Raw genomic sequence first — 20,047 nt, forward strand, 5'->3', positions numbered from 1 at the left:
CTTTCATCCTTCCGAGGTCGATAAATGAGTACCAATTTCGGTTTGGTGATATTGTATGTAAATATGTGCTCTGTAAAGCGCTTTGGATCAAGGCGCTATATAAATAACATATTATTATGCAATACTAAATAATAAAGAGCTAGCAACAGGTCTGTTTAAAGGCTCAGTGTTGCTTATGGGCTGCACATGACCGCCCCTTGCCTCATGCCGGAGATTAAATAATGGTGACTAGTAGTCCCCCCCCTCCATACTCCCCTTATGTACATAATAGACTACCATGGGCAGGCGCCCGGTTCCCTTAGTTACCCTATCAGATATCCCCGGAGTTAAGCAGAGGAGTGTGCCAAGAAGGAATAGACTGAGCGCACTACTCCTGAAACTATTCGGATGCTTGTAGCTTTTATTTAACAAAAAAACACACACTCAAACGAGGAAAAGACTCCACGGACAATCGTGGCTGGGAAAATGTTCTACTACTTGTAGTCAGTAAATCAACTGCTAGCATTGGATCTGGGAAACTGCAGGTTGGCCCAGGGCCAGAGGTAAGGGCTGAGAGGAAATGCTTTTCACAATTACTTGAAAAGCACATGCCTCGGCTTTCCACAACACTTCACTGATGTATGACATTTTTTCTGAAAGACTTAATAGTGAGAACAGACACACTGAGGGGCATTTATAATATTGTAAACCTACACTATTTCGAAGTGAATAGGTCGTTCAATTGTAATGATGGGGATGGTGCAGCCAGTGTCTCATTGACCTGTTTGGCTCCTGAGGTGGAAGCAAGGTAGTGACGTCAAGAAATCGCTTGCCTGAAGCTAAGATACCCTTCCGAAGGAACACATTTAGAATAACAAACAAAAAATGCTCCACGATAAAACAAAACACTGAATACACGTATCGCTTAAAGTTAAGAAAATAGGTCATTTTCATGAGACACATTAACATTAATTGCAGGGAGGGGACCGTTTCTTTTTGCACCTAAGTGGAAAGGTTCCCCAGGTACTCTGCCACCACGTACTGGAAACGTGGTGGAAAAGTGCAAATGCCGCTTGAATTTAACTACTGCAGGAGGCCTTGCCAATGTATTGCCATCCGAATCCTAGGTGGCAATTTCAGGCAGATCCCATAGCATTATCGCCAGCGTGGCAATCCATGCCGACGGGAAGGTAACTGCATTTGTCTGGCGCAGCGGGAAACGTGGTGCGTTCATCGGCTTCCCACCTCTTACTGACAAATCAGGAACAAGTAGAATGTAAAAAACAGTGGTAAACAATTTTACTGCCACTTTTTTCTGATCCACTACACAATGAACATGACCCACTAAAAAGGAAGAATGCATATTTAAAATTAAACAAACACCTGAACGAAGTTAAAAGAGACATCTTAAAGGTCATAAAATCACAGAATTGTCCTTTTTAAATATGGAATATGTTGTGTAACAGACATAAATCATAGGATGAAGACATCTGTTTACTAAGGCTGCACAGGAGAAAGCCAGCCGTTTTAAAGAAGTGCACACAGTGTAACTTGGGAAAACAGGAACAAAAGACTGCAAATGGCCAGTTGTTAATGTGGGCATAATGGTGCAATATTTAGGGGTGCGAGGGATTACCCCACCTTTTCACAATAACACCATGTTATTTGACAATGAGTTGTTTAAGGCACTGCTTTAGGGGTCATGCCGTGTGTGCAGAGAGTTCCCATGTTTTCACATTATGACCCATAATCATCTCTTGCTTTGCTTGCAGACATCACAACCCATTAAAGAGCAAAAATAAAAGGAATACCACATCGATGCAGGCAGCACTACCACAAACACCCTCCCAGAACCCCCAGAATCCAGCACTACATCAACCACCACAACACTGCATCGATTCTAACTTATAAGCGAGGACAATTTCAACAAACTAATAAAAGACTTCAGCTCACGGGGTGTCTTCAAAAATCTCCTCACCCACAGGGCCATACTACCGGAGGAATGGGTCATAGCATTGATGTTCCCTAGGGAGATAGCAATATCATCGAGGCTTAGATTGATCCAGTTAAAGATACTACACAGAGTATACTATCCTAGGGTAGCCCTATATAAATGGGGAAAGATCAATGACCCGAGCTGCCTGCGATGCAAAACAGAAGAGGGCACCTTCTTCCACATCCTGTGGGATTGCACGCACATCCAACCACTTTGGGAGGATTGTTGTGTGGAACTCTCCAGAGTTATGGGGAAAACGATTCCCAGAAACCCTAAGCTATTACTGTTGGGGATAGATGAGGAAATTGACTTATCTAGATATGAAAAATTGCTTTTGTTCACCACTACTGCACTTTTGAAAAGGAACATTGCTCAGAAATGGGGCTCGGACCAAACTCCGAGCTACGAACAATGGAGGACCGATGTGAATATTTGTATCGCAATGGATCGCAATGGAATACAGAGTATACGCAGCCAGGCAAATTGGCCATTGGGACACATCGAAAGGCACCCCCCCCCTGACGCCCATGGTGCCCGCAGGATAATGCAGCTAGGCGCTGCCCCGTGTTCGGACAAAATTGACCCATTTGTTCTTTGTTCTTTCTTGAAACATTATGTGTACACCAATCGGAGACAGACAGTGACCTATACCAGCAATGCGCATGTATTGATTGTTTGTTTGTTTACTTGTCTTTTTTTCTTTTCTTTCTTTTTCTTTTAAAAAAACACCAATAAAATGTTATCAAAAAAAAAAAAAAAAATCTCCTCACCCACAGAACGCCAGCCACATACTTTCGACTACTAATGAATCCAGTCCTAAACACGGGAATAGTACCTGAATCATTAAAATCAGCATACACCAAACCCCTCCTAAAAGACAAAATAGAAAATACAGAAGAACCTAACAACTAAAGACCTATATCAAATCTACCTTACCCAGCGAAAATCCTTGAGAACCACATTTATAAAGAACTACTCAATCACGTAGAAAGCAGCAGAATACTTGACCAATCCCATGGCGGCTTCAGACCTATGAGAGGAACCAAATTACCACTCCTCTCCATATGGGATGACCTAAAAATAAACAGACAACTGCACACAATCGACCCTCATACTACTGGATATATCAGCTGTGTTCGACACAATCACCAATGAAGAAACCGGAGGAATGCAACATTAAAAACTCTGCACTGCAATGGCTGAAATCCTGTCTCACAAACCAAACAGAAAGAACACACCTACTACCATTTACAACAAACACTAAAAAACATCACCAGCGGCGTACCACAAGAATCAAGCCTTGTATGCGGTTCCAGTATATATCTTGAAAATAATTAGAAAATTGTGGCACCCTGTTCACAGGGTTTACAGTAGCCTGAAAACAGTTCCTTATGCAATACTAAATAATAAAGAGGTAGTAACAGGTCTGTTTAAAGGCTCAGTGTAGCTCATGGGCTGCACGTGACCGTCCCCTGCCTCATGCCGGAGATTAAATAACGGTGACCAATAGACCACCCCCACCATACTTCCCTTATGTGCATAATACACTACCATGGGCAGGCGCCCGGTTCACTTAGTTACACTACTAGATATCCCCAGAGTTAAGCAGAGGAGTGTAGCACCGTGGGAATAAACTGAGCGCACTACTCCTGAAACTATTTCGGGTGCTTGTAGCTTTTATTTAACAAAAAAACAAACGCAAACGAGGAAAAGACTCCAGGGACAATCTTGGCTGTGAAAATGTTCGACTACTTGTAGTCAGTAAATTAACTGCTAGGTATGGAACTGGTGAACTGCAGGTTGGCCCACGCCCAGAGGTAAGGGCTGAAAGAAAATGCTTTTCCTAATTACTTAAAAAAGCACGTGCCTCGACCTTGACGGCTACCTCCCGACAAGGTACGGGATTTCAGGGGGGCAGTATCTGCATGTCTGGAAGCCAAGAAAGTGACCCTGGGGCAGCTGCAGAGCTTATTGGGACAGTTGAATTTTGCCCTCAGAATCATTCCCATGGCGAGGCCCTTCTCCCGTTCTATTGCGGGGGCCATGTCAGGGCTCACAAAACCACACCACCACACCAGGTTGTCCAAGGACCAAAAACAGGATTTAAAGATTTGGGATGGTTCTCTGAGTGATTTGAACGGGGTACGAGTATGGCCAGAAAGCATGATAAACAATTACCAATTGGGCCTGTTCACGGACGTCAATCCTGGGCAACAAAGGGTGTGGGAAACAGTGGCCAGACAGCTGGCAGAGGGAAGGTTTGTGCAGGAACATTGCATTTCTGGAGCTCTTTCCCATTGTAATAGCACTGTCTATTTGGGGAAGGAACTGGGGGCAAGGATGTCGTGTTCTCGTCCGACAGTATGACCATGGTCTGTTCAATCAACTGTCCGAGGGCAACGTGTCCTATGATATTGAGACTGCTAAAGAAGTTGGTGTTGCTGTGTTTAAAGGCCAATGTTCACTTATAATATTGTCCCGTTTTAAAATGCAGGAGTTTCAGCAATGGTGTCCCGGGGTCGGATCGGGTGATGGCCACTTTCCGGAGACACTTTGGGGGATTGGTGCCCGGAGCTAGCAGCCTTGATCAGTGTATCGGTATCAGGAAGGACTAAGAAGGCATAGAAAGTGCCTTTTATGAATACAGGGAGTTTTGCAAGGGGCAGGGTTTGTTAGGCATCTTCTATAAAAATGCTGCTAGAAGTTTCCTCAGTCACTTGCACTCTGGGGTGCACGAGCGACAGTGGGGGTAGCAAGAACAAATATGGTGGCCATCGGTTTCTTTGCAGAGTTACAAGGAAGGTGCCCGCCATTCTCAGATTTTGCTATAAAAAAAAGGCATTGGCGGGTTGGATGAGGGCGGTGGCACCAGGGGGGGATAGTAGGAGGCCATTGGACCCAAAAAAACTGGCACAACTCGTCCAGGTTCTGTGGGGGGGGGATCTGCAGGGACGACTGGGAAAATGGGATGTTCAGGGCAGTCTTTGTGGCAGCATTCTTCTGGGCCTTCAGAATTGGTAAAATGGTGGAAACTTCCACAACAGATTTGTCTGGGGGCTGTCCAGGGTAGATTTGTCTTTTGAGGGAGAAGCCCGGACGCACATTTGACTGAGGAAGTCAAAACCGGATAAAGCCGGTAAAGAAGCCAGAATAACCCTAAAAACTCATGCCAGGACTGAAATGTGCCCTATTAGGGTACTACGGACATACCTATTCTTCAGGAGGGATCAGCCAGGATACATAACATTATCAACAGAGAAGAGTCAACCCATCACAATCGGTGTTTAGGAGAGGTCCTCCTCCTAATATTTTTCCATATCTGACCTCTGTCATTACCATCATCTTCTAGAGTCCCGTGTCTTCTCATTGCCCCTTCCTCTGGTCCTATTCACACTTTCTCCACTCACCTATGCCTCTATACTTTCAACCTCAATTCACCTACTACCATACTACTACCTTCCACAACACTTTCAAAATGGGTTTATGTCATGTTGACACAGTTGGTCAGGGCTAGAGGGAGGCGGGAGGTCGAGGTGGGGTTTTAGCAGTTACAGCCGCGTATTGAATAAAGGAAGACGAATCTTATAAAGCTCTGTGTCTGTCCTTTATACTGCGCAGCGTAGCACGCAAAGGGGCACCCACCCCGACACCACAATGGCGACGAAGTCGGCAAACTAACGGTGCAAGCACCCACGTCGGGGTGAGGCGAAGCGGACACCTGGTGACGCGAAGGCCGCGATCCTGCTGGGAAGGCAAGGTCGAAGTCACACGGCAAGGCCGAGTCGACCCAGGCCGCACACAGTGATTGCGGTGCCCGCCCAATCAGAACGCTCGCTAGGAAGCAGCTGATACTCCTGGGCCGCAGCAGTGATTAATCACGGAGCGCTCGCAGAAGAGTGTCTGGGACTCCTGGGCCTTGGCAGTGATTTGCCTCGCACACACGGTGAGAGGGGATAACAGAGGTGATCCAGTGGATGGTGCTTGTGCCTGACACGTGGCCATCCTTGTGCAACACCTCATTTCAGAGGCAAGGGGACATTTCTCATGCTACAAAACGGTGCTCGCGCCTGATAGGTGGCCGTGGAGCCACAGGAACACTGAGTGGGCAAGGTAGTGCAGGAGTGTGGGGGAGAATGTTTGCACAAGAAGGACGACAGGGCGACCAGGCCCAGGGGCACCATATACCTCAGGAACAGGCTCCATACAGATTGCCAGATACCCTGGTTGCACAAATGCCAGGTGCCTTCGACATCACAGACACAAGCAATATGATGCTGCGGTGGGCCAGGTGGATAAGGAATTTTGAACTGTACATGGGGGCCACGGGTCCCATTGAGGATGACAGACAAGAATGTCTTCTCAAACTGGCGGTAGGTCCAGCCACACGTGACATCATTAATGAGATGCTCACAGACACTATTGATTCCATTCAGGACTTGAAAGAAGCTCTATCTGTGTATTTCACCCCACATACCAACGTGGACTACGAGCGCCACCTATTCCATAGCACTAAACAGGCAAAAGGTGAGACCATGAATGCACATGTCATGAGACTGACAATTAAAATAAAACACTGACTTTGCAAACTACTTAAATTCAGAAGCCTGAGATCTCAAATTATCGCAGGATGTGAATCACAGACTTTCAGGCGGAAACTGTTACAGAAATCCCGCACTTTGGATGAAATATTAATACTGGTACGAGCTGAACTAGCAGTAGACTCGCAGGTGGAAAGTCTCAACACCACTACGCTAGTCAACGCAGTACATCGACTACAACAGGAGAGGAGACCAGAGGAACCATTTTGCTACAAATGTGGATTCGAATACCCACACGAAAGTACGTGCCACGCCATTGGCCGATGAAGCGCGACATGTGGAGAGGAAGGACACTATAAATCGGTGTGTAGATTCTCCAGAGAGAAAGGTAGGGAGAGAGTGAGAGAATCACTCCCGAGATTTAAATCGAGAGCAATGCCTCTGACGTCACCATCATCAGGGACACCACTGCATCTCCCACCGAGGCATAACGACCCCGAACCAAAAGAGCGGGAATCGGGTGATGAGACAGAGAAGAAACAGAAGGCAAAGGAGAAGATATGTCACCCGGATGAGACCAAAATCCAGATCTAGGTGCCACTTGCACTACCTGGTGGAACAGTCTCCATCTGAATCTGAGAGTAGTTTGTCAGAGAGTGAACAAAGAAAAAAAAGCATATGTCTATGCGCTGGGCAATCCAGTAGCTACCGAGCACAGTCCAACACTCATTATAAAGCTCAACAAAAGACCTACCGAGTTTCTCATCGACACCTGAGCTACAGTGAACGTAGTCAACGAGAAAATATTCAAAGAACTGCCACAAAGCCCGAAATTGATCTCTGCCGCTGTAGACATTTATGCTTACAGAGCCAAAACACCCCTCAAGTGCATAGGGCAGTTCAAGGGATCGTGCTTCTACAAGGGACAAGAGAAAGAGCACCAATACACGTGCTAGCGACCGAGAGCGAGAGTGGCTGTGTGCTCAGTTTCAAGGCTGCCATTGACATGGGCGGGCCTCACATATGTCCTGTACAAGATCATGGTACATAAGTACATTGATCCCGTAACTATGATTAAAGACCTCTACCCCAATCCATTCAAAGGCATTGGTAAACTCTGAAACAGACAAGTGAAGCTGCACATAGATGAGAAGGTGCACCCTATAGCACCAATAGCACAACATTACAGGGGCATACCAGTGAATATTCAAAAAAGACCCGGCCATGGGCCCAAGCACGTGGGTGTTGCCCATTGTTCCAGTGCCCAAGAAAGGCTCAGACGCAATCAGGCTGTGTGTCGACATGAGGAGGCCCAACTAGGCCATCCGGAGAGAGAGACACATGGCTCCATGCATCACCGATATGATCCATCTACTGAACGGGGCTAGTCTCTTCTCAAACTTGGACTTAAAAAAAGGATGCCATCAGTTGGTACTAAGCCCTGAGAGCAGAAATATCACGACGCTCGTCGCCCACCTGGGGCTATACCGGTATAAGAGGCTGAGTTTTGGGGTCTCTTCAGCTGCAGATATATTCCAAACCGAGGTCCATAATGTGATAAAACACATTCTGAACTGCATAAACTACAGTGACGACATCTTTGTATTCGGGATGGATGTAGGAAACCACGATGAGACCCTGGTCTAAGTGTGTAAGGCGTTGGAAGCTGCAAACCTCACCCTCAACCAAGAGAAGCGCGAGTTCAGGAAAGGAACACTATGCTTCTTTGGTCATGTATTCTCGGGAAAACAGCATGACACCTGCTCCTGATAAGGTTGCGGCTCGGAATGAATCATCGCCACCCCCAAGCAATGTCTCTGAGCTGAGGTCCTTTTTAGGACTCGGCAGTTGCTGCACAAGGTACATTAAAGACTTTACCACCGTCAGTGAACCCCTGAGAGCACGGACTAAACAAAATTCAGTGTTCAACGGGTTACAAAAGCGGCAAAGCGCTTTCGAGATGATTCGGGAAAGAGTCGCCAGAGCTGAGAATATGACCTACTATGATCCAGAAAGAAAGACGGAATTAACGGTTTACGCAAGCCCCGTTGGGCTTGGTGCCATCATGGCCCAGGTGGACCCAAAGGACCCACCGCAGAGCCACATTGTTGCATATGCAAGTAGGAGCCTGTTAGCCACCGAGCAAGCCTATTCCCAGGCAGAAAAGGAAAGTCTGGCAGTGATCTGGGCCTGTGAACACATTCACCTTTTTCTGTATGGCAAGCCATTTCGAATGGTGACAAACCATCAAGCGCTCCTATTCTTGTATGGCAACCCACATGACAAGATGCCACCCCGCATCGTGAGATGGGGGCTCCGGCTGCAGGATTATTCATTTGAAATCGTACAACGACCAGGGAAGGAAGAAAACCCTGCTGACTTCCTTTCCAGACATCCTAGAACCGGGTGCACACCTGAACCATCGGGGGCGAACGGTTATCTTCAGTACTTGATCCAACAAGCCATACTAGAAGGGATCGAGCCGGCCCAACTGGATCAGGAAGTGGAGGCGGACCAGGCATGTCGAATCATACGTGAAGGACTCGTATCGGGCCAATGGCAGAGAGCCAAGGAAAGAGGTTGCGCGGCAGCAGAGGAAGTACGGTTGGAGGTGGAGCGGTTGCTACACGTGAGAGATGAACTGGCACTCTCCGATGGCAACCTCTTATTGAAGGGTCACAAGGTGGTTATTCCGACGTCCCTGAAACTAAAGGTGATTGAGCTTGCCCATGAGGGTCACAGAGGAGTGGTCTCCACAAAGCGCATGCTGCGCCAGAAAGTGTGGTTTCCACAGCTAGACACCATGGTGGAAGAACTCCTGAAACTATGCCCCACTTGTTGCCTCCTCACGCCAAACACACACCCAGAACCATTGAAAATGTCTGAACTACCAGAGGGCATATGAGAAGCAGTGGCAGCTGATTTCTTTTGCCCTATCGAGGGGGTGGTGGAGGGGGAGTAGGTATTGGCCATCATGGATGAATGAATATTCCCGATATCCCGAAGCTCAAATTATATCGTCGACTGCAGACCACCATGAGTGCTAGACCATATCTTCACGGTGTCCTTCGGACAATGAAGACAGACAACGGGCCTCCATTCAATGGACACTGCTTCAAAAAGTTCAGCGAATACATGGGGTTTCACATCACAAGGTCACCCCGTTGTGGCCCCAGGCAAATGGCATGATTGACCGGTTCAGGGCCAACTTGAAAAGAGCACTGCAGGTATCCCGGCTCACTGACAACCTAATGAAAAAGTCCTGCACCAATTACTGAGAGACTACCGAAGCACACCACACAGCAGCACTGGAAAACCCCCTGCAGAGGTAATGTTCGGTAGAGACATCCAGACAAGGCTACCCCAGGCCATTCTTCCTGAAGATCAACCAATCGTGGATGCTGAAGTGAGAGAACAAGATGTAGCTGCAAAAGAGCGTATGAAAGAATATGCGGACGGGCGCCAGAGGGCGCGGGAGCCTCACTTAAGAGGTAGGGGACATTGTTGCGGTAAGACAACCTCAAACACACAAGCACACAGCAGTTTTCCATGAGGAACCCCTGATCATCATGGAAAAAAAAGGCTCCATGATCACAGCCCAAGGAGACAATGGCTCAACCACCCATAACTCTCATTTCAAGAAAATCCCCCTGTCCGGGTCCCAACGGTTATGTGGGAGAGTGGGAATACCCATTGGCTATATTTCTGATGATCCCTACCAAGGGGACCAAGAGGACTCCACAGCGAGTTGGGTCAGGAGAACTACTGTGAGGGCGTGGGTTCCAGTAGCTCTACTGAATGATTCAGCTCTCGACCCAAGATTCACCTCACCGCCTCATTGAAGAGATTGTCTAGCGAACAATGTTCCTGCATGATCTATCACTCCGCTGGGTGACTGTTTAAATTGGGGGGAGATGTCACATTGACATAGTTGTTCCGGGTTAGAGGAAGGTCTGAGGCTGGTTGGGAAGTGACATGGGAGGGTGGGGTATTGGCAGTTACAGCCACCTATTGAATAAAGTAAGACGTTTCTTAGAAAGCTTAGTATCTGCCCATTAAACTTTGCGGCGCGCCATCGGGCTCCCACCATGGCCACCACAGTTTAGTCACTATCTTGGACAACCACCTTAATTTCACCCCTTGCCAACCTTCAATTATACTTATCTTCGACTACTTTCTTCACCTGCTGAGCTGCATTGTCTATTGCAGAACAGTGGTCGAAGTGTACGAAAAGAAGTTGTGGAACTATGTTCCCTACTAGCCTGCCACCGCTCCCCACAAACCCCATTGCCACGCCCCCTGGCATGCACAATACAAACCCTAAAACACATGCGCCTGCTGTTTAAGGGAACATTCAGTTCTCTGCAGTGAAGTGAAAATGTCAACTTCTTCCTACACTTTTATTTTAAAATGAAAGCATTCTGGAACAGTTTCTTATTAAATTAAAAGTATAGGAACAGTCATATTTAATTAAAAAAAGTAAAGGAGCACTTTAAAAATGTTATTTATTTGTATATGGTTTACAAAGAAACATTTACAAAGAACATTACATAATATTTTGACAACGTTTAGAAAAAAGTTGTTCCTAAAATGCATATACGCATTGCCACAATACTAACAAATATAGTTATAATACATCAAAAGGAAAACAACCATTATGTATTCCAAGAGTGGTTAGTAAAACAAAATAAACATTACTCTGCAACAACATAAATGATAGTACATAACTCATCTCCAGACATTTGTTTATCAATTTAAAACTTTTCAAATAACAAGACTTTTATAACACAAATTAACAATTTAACAGTGTTAAACATTAATTTGCAAATTTAAATATAAATTGCCACCTTAGTGCACAATTTAAAAAGTACTCAAAATCACAACCGTTGTTGATTTTTTAAGAAATACTGTGCTCAAAAGGCAGCTAAATTCAATGTGTCCTAGCAAATGTCTGTTGAGACAGCTTATGTGCAATAAACATCATTAAAAGTGGACTCATTCGGTTAAAAACTGGTTCTTTCTCGTGAGTGATTCCTCAAGTTTAAACTAATATCTACTTGATGCCAATAGCAGCCGCTGTGTTCATCCCGATCGTGGATCTTGCCCCGAAAGATTGCTGTGCTCCCAGAGTTAAGTCTGGATAAAAACACCCCATCAGCTCATAACGGTCCTTTTCAAAGTAAGAACAGTAGAGGACTAAGTGTTTAATCGTTTCCACGTGAGCAGGAGAAAGACAAAATCGACATGATTGACTATTCATCCCACAGTCATCAGTCTATAGTACGTACGCTCCATGTAAATGTGCCTTGCCTTCGCACATGGAAACTTTAGTATATAACTAGAGCGATCAAATCTGTTTCTTTCAAATAAGGCGTATTCAATGTAGGTCTTATATGTATGATTGGAATCGATAGTCCTAATCCATTCCATTTCATACAGCTCGAAAGACCTAATGCAAGATCTTCAACTGAAGCATTTATTTGTGCTAAAACAGCCTTCATTTGAGCATCGAACTTGACCAATGAATGGACTTTGCCCTCCAACAGTAACTCATTGAGATCTTGATACATAGAGTTCTGTGGAAGCACAAGCATCGTGGCATACAAAGATAACTTACGCCAAGAATGCCTTGCTGAGAGAGATAGAAGCCCTAATTCATGCCTAATTATAGAATTCAGAACAGCAAGCGCTAACCCTAACACCAATTTCCACAATCGGTCTTGTATCCTATTTAGGACCTCGTCTAGGTTAACTAAACGTATATCAAGGCCAAACAACAGAGTAGGCTCCAATTATATAGATAGAAATAGAAGCCAATAACAGGTAACATAGAACATTTACAATATTTCTTAAATATGACTTTCAGTTGTGAAAGAAGAGGACATACCTTTGTTTTTACGCCTAGTGTCCAAGTTTTTATCGAATTGGAATCAGAAAGATAGTAGCACAAGTAACGTAGGGAGTTGACAACTTGGATATTTGAGCTGGCCATGTTCCATTTGTACGATTTAATACGCTTTCTATTGGCAAATATGATGACGTTAGATTTTAGGGGGTTTGCTTGCAAATTCTGGGTGTTAGCAAAATTAAAAAATGCATTAAGCTTTAACTGTAGGCCGAAAGGGGTCCTATCTATCAAGATAATATCATCTGAAAAGCACATCCAGTGCAGATATTTAAAAAAGCCCCAGTCTTGCCGGGTACATAGCAGAGTCTGTCTATAGTGAGTCAATATTGCAGATATAAAGATTAAACAATGTTGCAGCAAGGTTGCAACCCTGCTTCACCCCCGTTACAGTTGGAATAGGAGAGGTTAACACAGCCTCTTGGTTAAACCGCACTTGAAAGGAAGCGTTTGTATGCAACAATGCCACCAACTGCACCAGTCTATGAGGGAATCCCAGTTTAACATCTTGATTGATACTAGTTCCCTGACCACTGCGTCAAACGCAGATGACAAGTCTAAGGCTGCCAAATATAACGGTCCTGAATTGGACGATTTGGACATCGAAAACAAGTGTGCTAAAACAGTAGCATTTAAAGAGGTGCTAATGTTTTTTCGAAAGCCAACTTGGCATTTCGAATAAACATCGTTTTCAAGAATAAAGGTCTCCAGATGTCTAAGAAGAAGACTGGTAAAACCCTTTGCAGCAGAATCCATCAGGGCGATAGGACGGAAATCTTTCGGATCGTGGGGATTCCCCTCCTTATGGATGGGAATGATAAATGCATTCCGCCAGGAGGAAGGAATGTTACTTGAACGCATTATATAATCAAATTTGGTAAAAAGAATGGAGGCCCAAAATTGCGGATCTGATTTAAAGATACATGAAGGGATTCAGTCCGGCCCGGCCGCCTTAGAATTTTCAATTGAAAATGAATAGTCAGGGCACATAGAATGCAGTATCCCCAAATCACAACATTTAAATGGCAAAGGTAAATGGAATTTTGTTACAATGTAATCTTGCCATACATTGGCAGGGACGGACGAGGATAACAGAAGACTGACGTTGCTCAGTATTGCTTAAAATGGACCATATATTCCGAACATCTCTCTGTATATAATAGAGTTAACATTCTTTGATCTTCCGCACAGTTAATCTGGTGTTTGATGACTAAGTTGATTTCTACTTGATGTTTCAGCACTATATATTTTGAGTACTTCAGATATAATTTGAGAAGAGCTTTAAGAGCAAAGTTCTTGGTGCGTTTATGGTGCGCTATTAAAGGATTTACCAGGTAACTCACCGTAGTGACCACCTTACTCCTAGTCCATAGTCCCCTTTCCTCCATACTTATGGGACATCTCTCCGTCCTGTGGGACGGGACCGGAGCAATTTGTTTAAAGCATCCACATTTTTTTCAAAAATATGTCCCTCCTCTCTTTCCTGCGCGGGGCCCGGCACACGGCCGTAACCCTGCCCACCTTGGCTCCGCCCCGCGCATCGCCCATCAGTCCTTTTATATCGCACGGTCAAAGACCCATTAGCAATAACAGAGGAACCTTATTAGAGGGGACGGCGGGCGGGCGTATGGAGGAAAGGGGACTATGGACTAGGAGTAAGGTGGTCACTACGATGAGTAACCTGGTAATACTCCTACGTCCCGTCCCCTTTCCTCCATACTTATGGGAGATTCCCAAGCACTCCTCACAGGAACTATGGGTGGATGGAAATACCCCTTACTGAAACAGGTTCTTCAGCACAGCCTGGCCGAACTGAGCGTCAGCTCTAGAGCTCATATCGAGGCAGTAATGCTTACAGAAAGCAGATGGGGAGGCCCAAGTAGCCGCTTTAGCGATGGACTCCCAGGGTACATACTTCTGAAAAGCAACCGCGGCTGCCTTGCCTCGCACCGGGTGTGCATGTATACCTTTAGGAGGTTTCAGCTTTTGGACGGTGAAAGATTCCGTGATACAGGCGGTAATCCATCTGGAAATAGATGCCTTACACGCCGGCCTGCCCTGAGGCTTACCGAAGGTCACAAACAGTTGGGAAGAGCTCCGAAGCTCGGAGGTCCTGTCCAGGTAGAACTTAAGAGCTCTTCGGACATCCAGGCAGTGTAGAACCCTTTCCGCCTCCGAGGCAGGGTTCGTAAAAAAGACCGGAAGGGAAATCGACTGATTCAGATGAAATTCGGTCACTACCTTTGGTAGGAAAGCTGGGTTCGTCTGAAGGACTACCTTGTCCTTGTGAAAGACCAAGAAAGGAAGCTCCACCGACAATGCATGGAGCTCACTCACTCTCCTCGCTGATGTAACGGCTACCAGAAAGGACACTTTCCAGGACACGTACTTGAGGTTAACCGTAGCCATTGGCTCAAAGGGTTTATGGCACAGCGCCGTCAGGACTACATTCAGGTCCCAAGGCGGGTGCGGACTACGAACCGGAGGGTAGATGCGTGTCAAGCCAGCAAAACGTCTCTTCACCACCGGGTTAGTTAAAGAATAAGAACACCGGTCTGTAGAGAGGTAAGCGGAAATCGCCGAGAGATAAGTCCTGCAAGACAGAACATGAACCCCTGACTCTGCTAGGGAGGATACAAAGGACAGCACCGTGTCAATCGTTGCCACCCTCGGGTCCAATTCTTTCTCCAAACACCAATGACAGAACCTGAGCCATTTACTCTTGTATTGGGATCTGGTTGAGGGTTTCCTGGCTGCCTGGATAATGCGCGTGTTATCCGCAGACAAACCCAAATGCTCTAGAGACGTGAACTCAGGCACCATGCCGCCAAGTTGAGCGATTGAGCCACATCTGCTGTTCCCCTTGGTGAAGAAGATCGGGAGTAACTGGTAACCTGATCGGCGGACACACCGACAGGTGCTGAAGTTCTGAGAACCAAAACCTGGCCGGCCGCCACAGAGCTATCAGTAGAAGAGAACAGTCGACAGAGCTCTTCAACTTCCAAATTGCTCGATGAACCAGGGGAAGAGGCAGGAAGGCGTAAGCTCTCATGTTGTGCCATGGAATCTCGAGTGCGTCCCCAAGAGAGGAGGCCCCCAGACCCCCTCTGGAGGCATACTGAGGAAGCTTCTTGTTTACCGCTGTGGCAAAGGTCCACCTCCGGTGTGCCCCACGCGAGAAAATCCATGAGAGGATCTCTGCCTTCAACTCCCACTCGTAGCTGACCACTGTCCGCCGGCTGAGGGCATCAGCAGTGACATTTAGCTGGCCCGGAATGTGCACTGCAAGCAGCCAGACACCATGAAGCATGGCCCACTCCCATATCTGGATGGACAGGTCCACGAGGGGGGGAGACTTTGTTCCCCCTTGCTTGTTGATGTAATACATCGACACCACATTGTCCGTTCTTATGCGTACCACCTTGTTGACAATGAGAGGTCTGAATGCCTTGAGCGCCAGAAAAATCGCCAGAAGCTCCAAATGATTTATGTGCAGGAGCTTGTCCTGAGGTGACCAGAGGTCCGAGACCTGAAGAAGATCTAACATCGCACCCCACCCCAAAAGGGAGGAGTCTGTCGTGATCGTCACCATGGGGGCTGGGTCCTGGAACCCCGCGCCCACTGACAGATTGCTGAGAGATGACCACCAGTCCAGGTCCACTCTCATGAAATCCGGAATCATTATCCGCTTGGAATCCGGGTCCACAGCCTGATGCCAGGAACTCCGAAGAGCCATCTGGGTCCGTCTCATTTTGAGACGAGCAAGAGGAAGAGCCAGTACACACGAGGCCATGAGGCCCAGAAGCCTCTGGAACCCCCAGGCCGGCATGCTCTCCGACTACGCAAACATCTGACACGTGGCCAACAGATCCGCCATTCTGTCCCCGGTCAGATACACTCGGCAGTCGATCGTGTCCAACGAAAACCCAGGAAAGTCAAGTCCTGTGAGACCGTCATGGAGGATTTCCGCCAGTTCACCGACAGCCCAAGATGGAACAGGAGCTGAAGGAGAGACTGGAGGTTGCCCGCCACTGCCAACGGACAAGGGCTGCATAGGAGCCAGTCGTCCAAATAGGGATACAGATGGATACCCTGGAGACGAAGATAGGCCGCAATCACTGACATCTTCGTGAAGACACGCAGCGCCGAACTGAGGCCAAAAGGAAGCACTCAAAACTGGAAGTGCTCCTCTCCCAAAGAGAAGCAGAGGTATCTCCTGTGTGGATTCCAAATCAGGATATGCATGTACGCATCCTGAATATCCACCACGCTGAGCCAATCGCCCATCTGCAAAGAGGAGTGAATCTGGCCGGGCGTGATCATCTTGAATTTCTCATGGGGTAGGAAAAGATTGAACTGGGAAAGGTCTAGGATGGTGCGCAGGCCCGCCTGGTTGGGTTTGGGCACCGTAAACAGCTGGGAGTAGAAGCCCTCCCTTCGCTACCCAAGGGGAACGGGTTCCACAGCTCTGAGGAGCAGAAGTTTCTTAACCTCGGCCTTGAGGGAGGGTGAGCCCGACAGCTGAAAAGGAGGGTTGAGGGGTGGGGTAGGGGGTAAAGGTAAGCGGAAGCCCGCTCGAGCGACTGACAAGACCCATCTGTCTTCTGTGATGGCCTGCCACGCCTCCCAATAAGACGCAATGCGTCCTCCCACCGAGGTCTCGTGCGAGCGCGGAAAAACCTCATTTGGCAGGCTTATCGGTGGCGGTGCCACCTGAACCTGATGAGGAGGCTGAGGAGCTTGAGAAAAACTGTGTACGCTGTTGTCTACAGCGGTTATTCCCTGCAGGAGTATCCACTCTGCGAGATTTGCAGTCGAGGAAGCCCCTAAAACCAGAGTAAGGTCGACCTTGCGACAACGGATTTGAGACTTGAAGGGCGCTTTAACCAGAACAGACAATGATTTATTAGTGCTGTCTTTGGTTTTGGTGAGCTCTACATCAGTAGAAGAGTGAAAAAGCTCCTTACCATCAAATGGAAGGTCCAGAACCTTGTCTTGTACCTCCTTCGAGAACTTAGTGGCATGCAGCCACGCTTGCCGCGAGGTATCAACCCCGACCATCAGACCCCGAGCCGAGGTGTCTACGTGATGAGCCGCAGCCTCCAGGAGATCCTGGGCCAAGACCCTGGCATCGGAAAGGCCTCCTCTGAAATCCTCCCAACTTCTCGACCGGAATGTGCTCCTCAAACTCCGACAGACCTCTCCACATCCGCATGTTAGCTCCTGCCAAAATCTATTCTGCATTGGCCTGCCTGAGCTGCAAGGCCGAATTGGCAAAGATTTTCCTCCCTAGGGAGTCCAGGAGCTTGTCCTCCTTTCCCAAGACCCGAGTAGCCGTCGCGGAGGAGGATGCTGCAGGCCTGGATTGCAACGTAGCCGCAGCCACCACTGTGGCGGAGGGAGGTGGACAAGACGACAAGGCCACTTCTTCCGAAGAAAGCAGCCTGTACCTCACGTCAATCTTTTTATTGACAAAAAGTCCCAAGTGTAGCTTTTCCCAAACTCTTCGGACCTCGGCCAGAACGTCCTTCTGCAAGAACAGGCCGGTACGCTCCAAAGGAGACAAGGTGAATGCCCCAGAAAGCACGCCCTCCTGCGGAGCAGGTGCCTCGGGCACCGGAACATCTAAGAAACTCATCATGTCCAGCACCCGGTCATGGAAAGCTCTGATAGAGCGGGGAAGGTCCTCGTTGTCCTGATCGCCTTGAGGGTCATCTGACAGGTCAGGATCCTGCTGAGCCGTGTCAGGCACTGCCTTGTCCACTGGGGACAATGGTGGCACAGGCGGAAGCGCAGGGGGAGGCACCACGAGCAAGGGAGGCGCCGGCGGAACGGGTGGAGCCAGAGGCGCGGGTGGACATATCTCCTTGAAAAGCCCTTTGAAATATTCCCTCATGGGGTCGGTGCACATAAGCGCTTGAAATTTACTGAAGAAAGCGTCCTCAGGAGATTGTTTCGGAACCTGAGGAGGCCTTTCATGAGGTGGACAAATCCAGGGACGTAACGGAGAAGGGTGCCACACCGGCCCCTCCACCAACGAATCCACATAAATCAAGGGAGCCGCCCCCGCGGGCAACAAAACATTGTGCGGAAGAGGCATCCGGGCGTTCCAATCATAAACCGGCCAGTAAGGATGCACACAAGGGACCTTAGGTTCACCCAAAGGACCGAACCCTACACCAGGGGCTGATGGCGTAGTTGTAGGGGTAGTACCTAAAATGGCCACCGTGGTCGTGGCGGGAACGGCCGCCATTTTGTCCTCATCTGAGGGGAACTTAACATAAGGAACCTCGGCAGAGCTGGTACTATGAGGCCTGGAATGTTTCTGCGACATGCCAACCGCAAACCGAGCCTTCGAAGGAAGGGCCTCGGCACTGCCGGTAAAAGAAGAAACTTTCTTCTTTGCCCCCTCAACAGATCTGGTGTCACCACAAGAGCGGGAACGGTGCGCTTTCACCGACAGGGACTTGCCCAGCCCCTCAGAACTGTTGGTATCCTTAGCCTCTGTACGAGGGACCTAGGCCCGGTAGAAGCCCTATCGGCACGGGCCTCGAACATCCGTTCGGTAACCTCAAGCCCAGCCAAGACCTCAGGGCGCACCCCGGTTTTGTTTTTGAGGGAAGAACTGGGTCTACAGACAGCCCCCACAGGAGGGGCCTCGGAGCGTACTCCGGTGGACACAGGCCCCTTACGGAGACCCTCGGAGAAAACTCCGGTAGAATTATTAGGCCCGACAGGCACCTCAGGGCGAACCCCGGTAACAGAGCGATCAACGCCCCTCCCGGCTCGAGAGGAACCCGGAAAGGTATCCCCCGGCTGGGGTGCTCTGAAAAGTAAAGAACTTACCGGGTGTTTTTTCTTCTCGTCGATGAACGCCTGAAAATGCGAAGGAGGAGTCCGGCCGAACACCTCCTCCCACCGCTCCAACCGATGTTGAAGTGCCCGGACTGAAAGGGAGTCACAGTAAAAACAGGAGTCTCAACGGTGTTCCGGACCCAAACACTCTAAACAAAGAGGATGGGGATTCGCCCTCGTGAAGCGACGGTGACACGATGAACAGTCTGGAAAATCTAGTTTAAAAGACATAGACAGACTAGTAAACGAACGCTAGCGAGAGCCAGAGAGGGAAAAAGGGAAGAAAGTCTTCCAAGGATGCAAGTGCCTCCGGCCCCGATCGTGCATAGAAAAGGACTGATGGGCGATGCGCGGGGCGGAGTCAAGGTGGGCGGGGTTACAGCCGCGTGCCGGGCCCCGCGCAGGAAAGAGAGGGACACATTTTTGAAAAAAATGTGGATGCTTTTTACCAAGTGCTCCGGCCCCGTCCCACAGGACGGGGAGATGTCCCATAAGTATGGAGGAAAGGGGACAGGACGTCGGAGTATATAGGGTTTATTATAGTTCGCTGCCAAGCTCTAATCATGTAGGTGCATTTTAATTATATAAGTATTCCACCTCTCTCTTTGTTCGGGATCTAAACAGAGGTATTTAATGATTGTAAACTCACCAGACATCTCAGTTGACTAAATAGGTCAAATCTCTACATAGTCTAGGATGCCAATGCACAGTAAGTAAACTTCGCTCGGACTGAATGAGCGCCAGTGTTGAATTACAGGAAAGAAGTTCCATTTG

General features: G+C 48.0%; 1 protein-coding gene across 3 annotated transcripts in view; it reads right to left on the reverse strand.

The window, feature by feature from the left end:
* Positions 1–20,047, reverse strand: part of CXCL16 (C-X-C motif chemokine ligand 16) — a 273,289-nt gene that overhangs the window by 189,422 nt on the left and 63,820 nt on the right. The gene's annotated exons all lie outside the window — the stretch shown is intronic.

Source organism: Ambystoma mexicanum, chromosome 1p (genome assembly GCF_040938575.1).
Source record: "Ambystoma mexicanum isolate Mex_15411 chromosome 1p, UKY_AmexF1_1, whole genome shotgun sequence".
NCBI lineage: Eukaryota > Metazoa > Chordata > Amphibia > Caudata > Ambystomatidae > Ambystoma > Ambystoma mexicanum.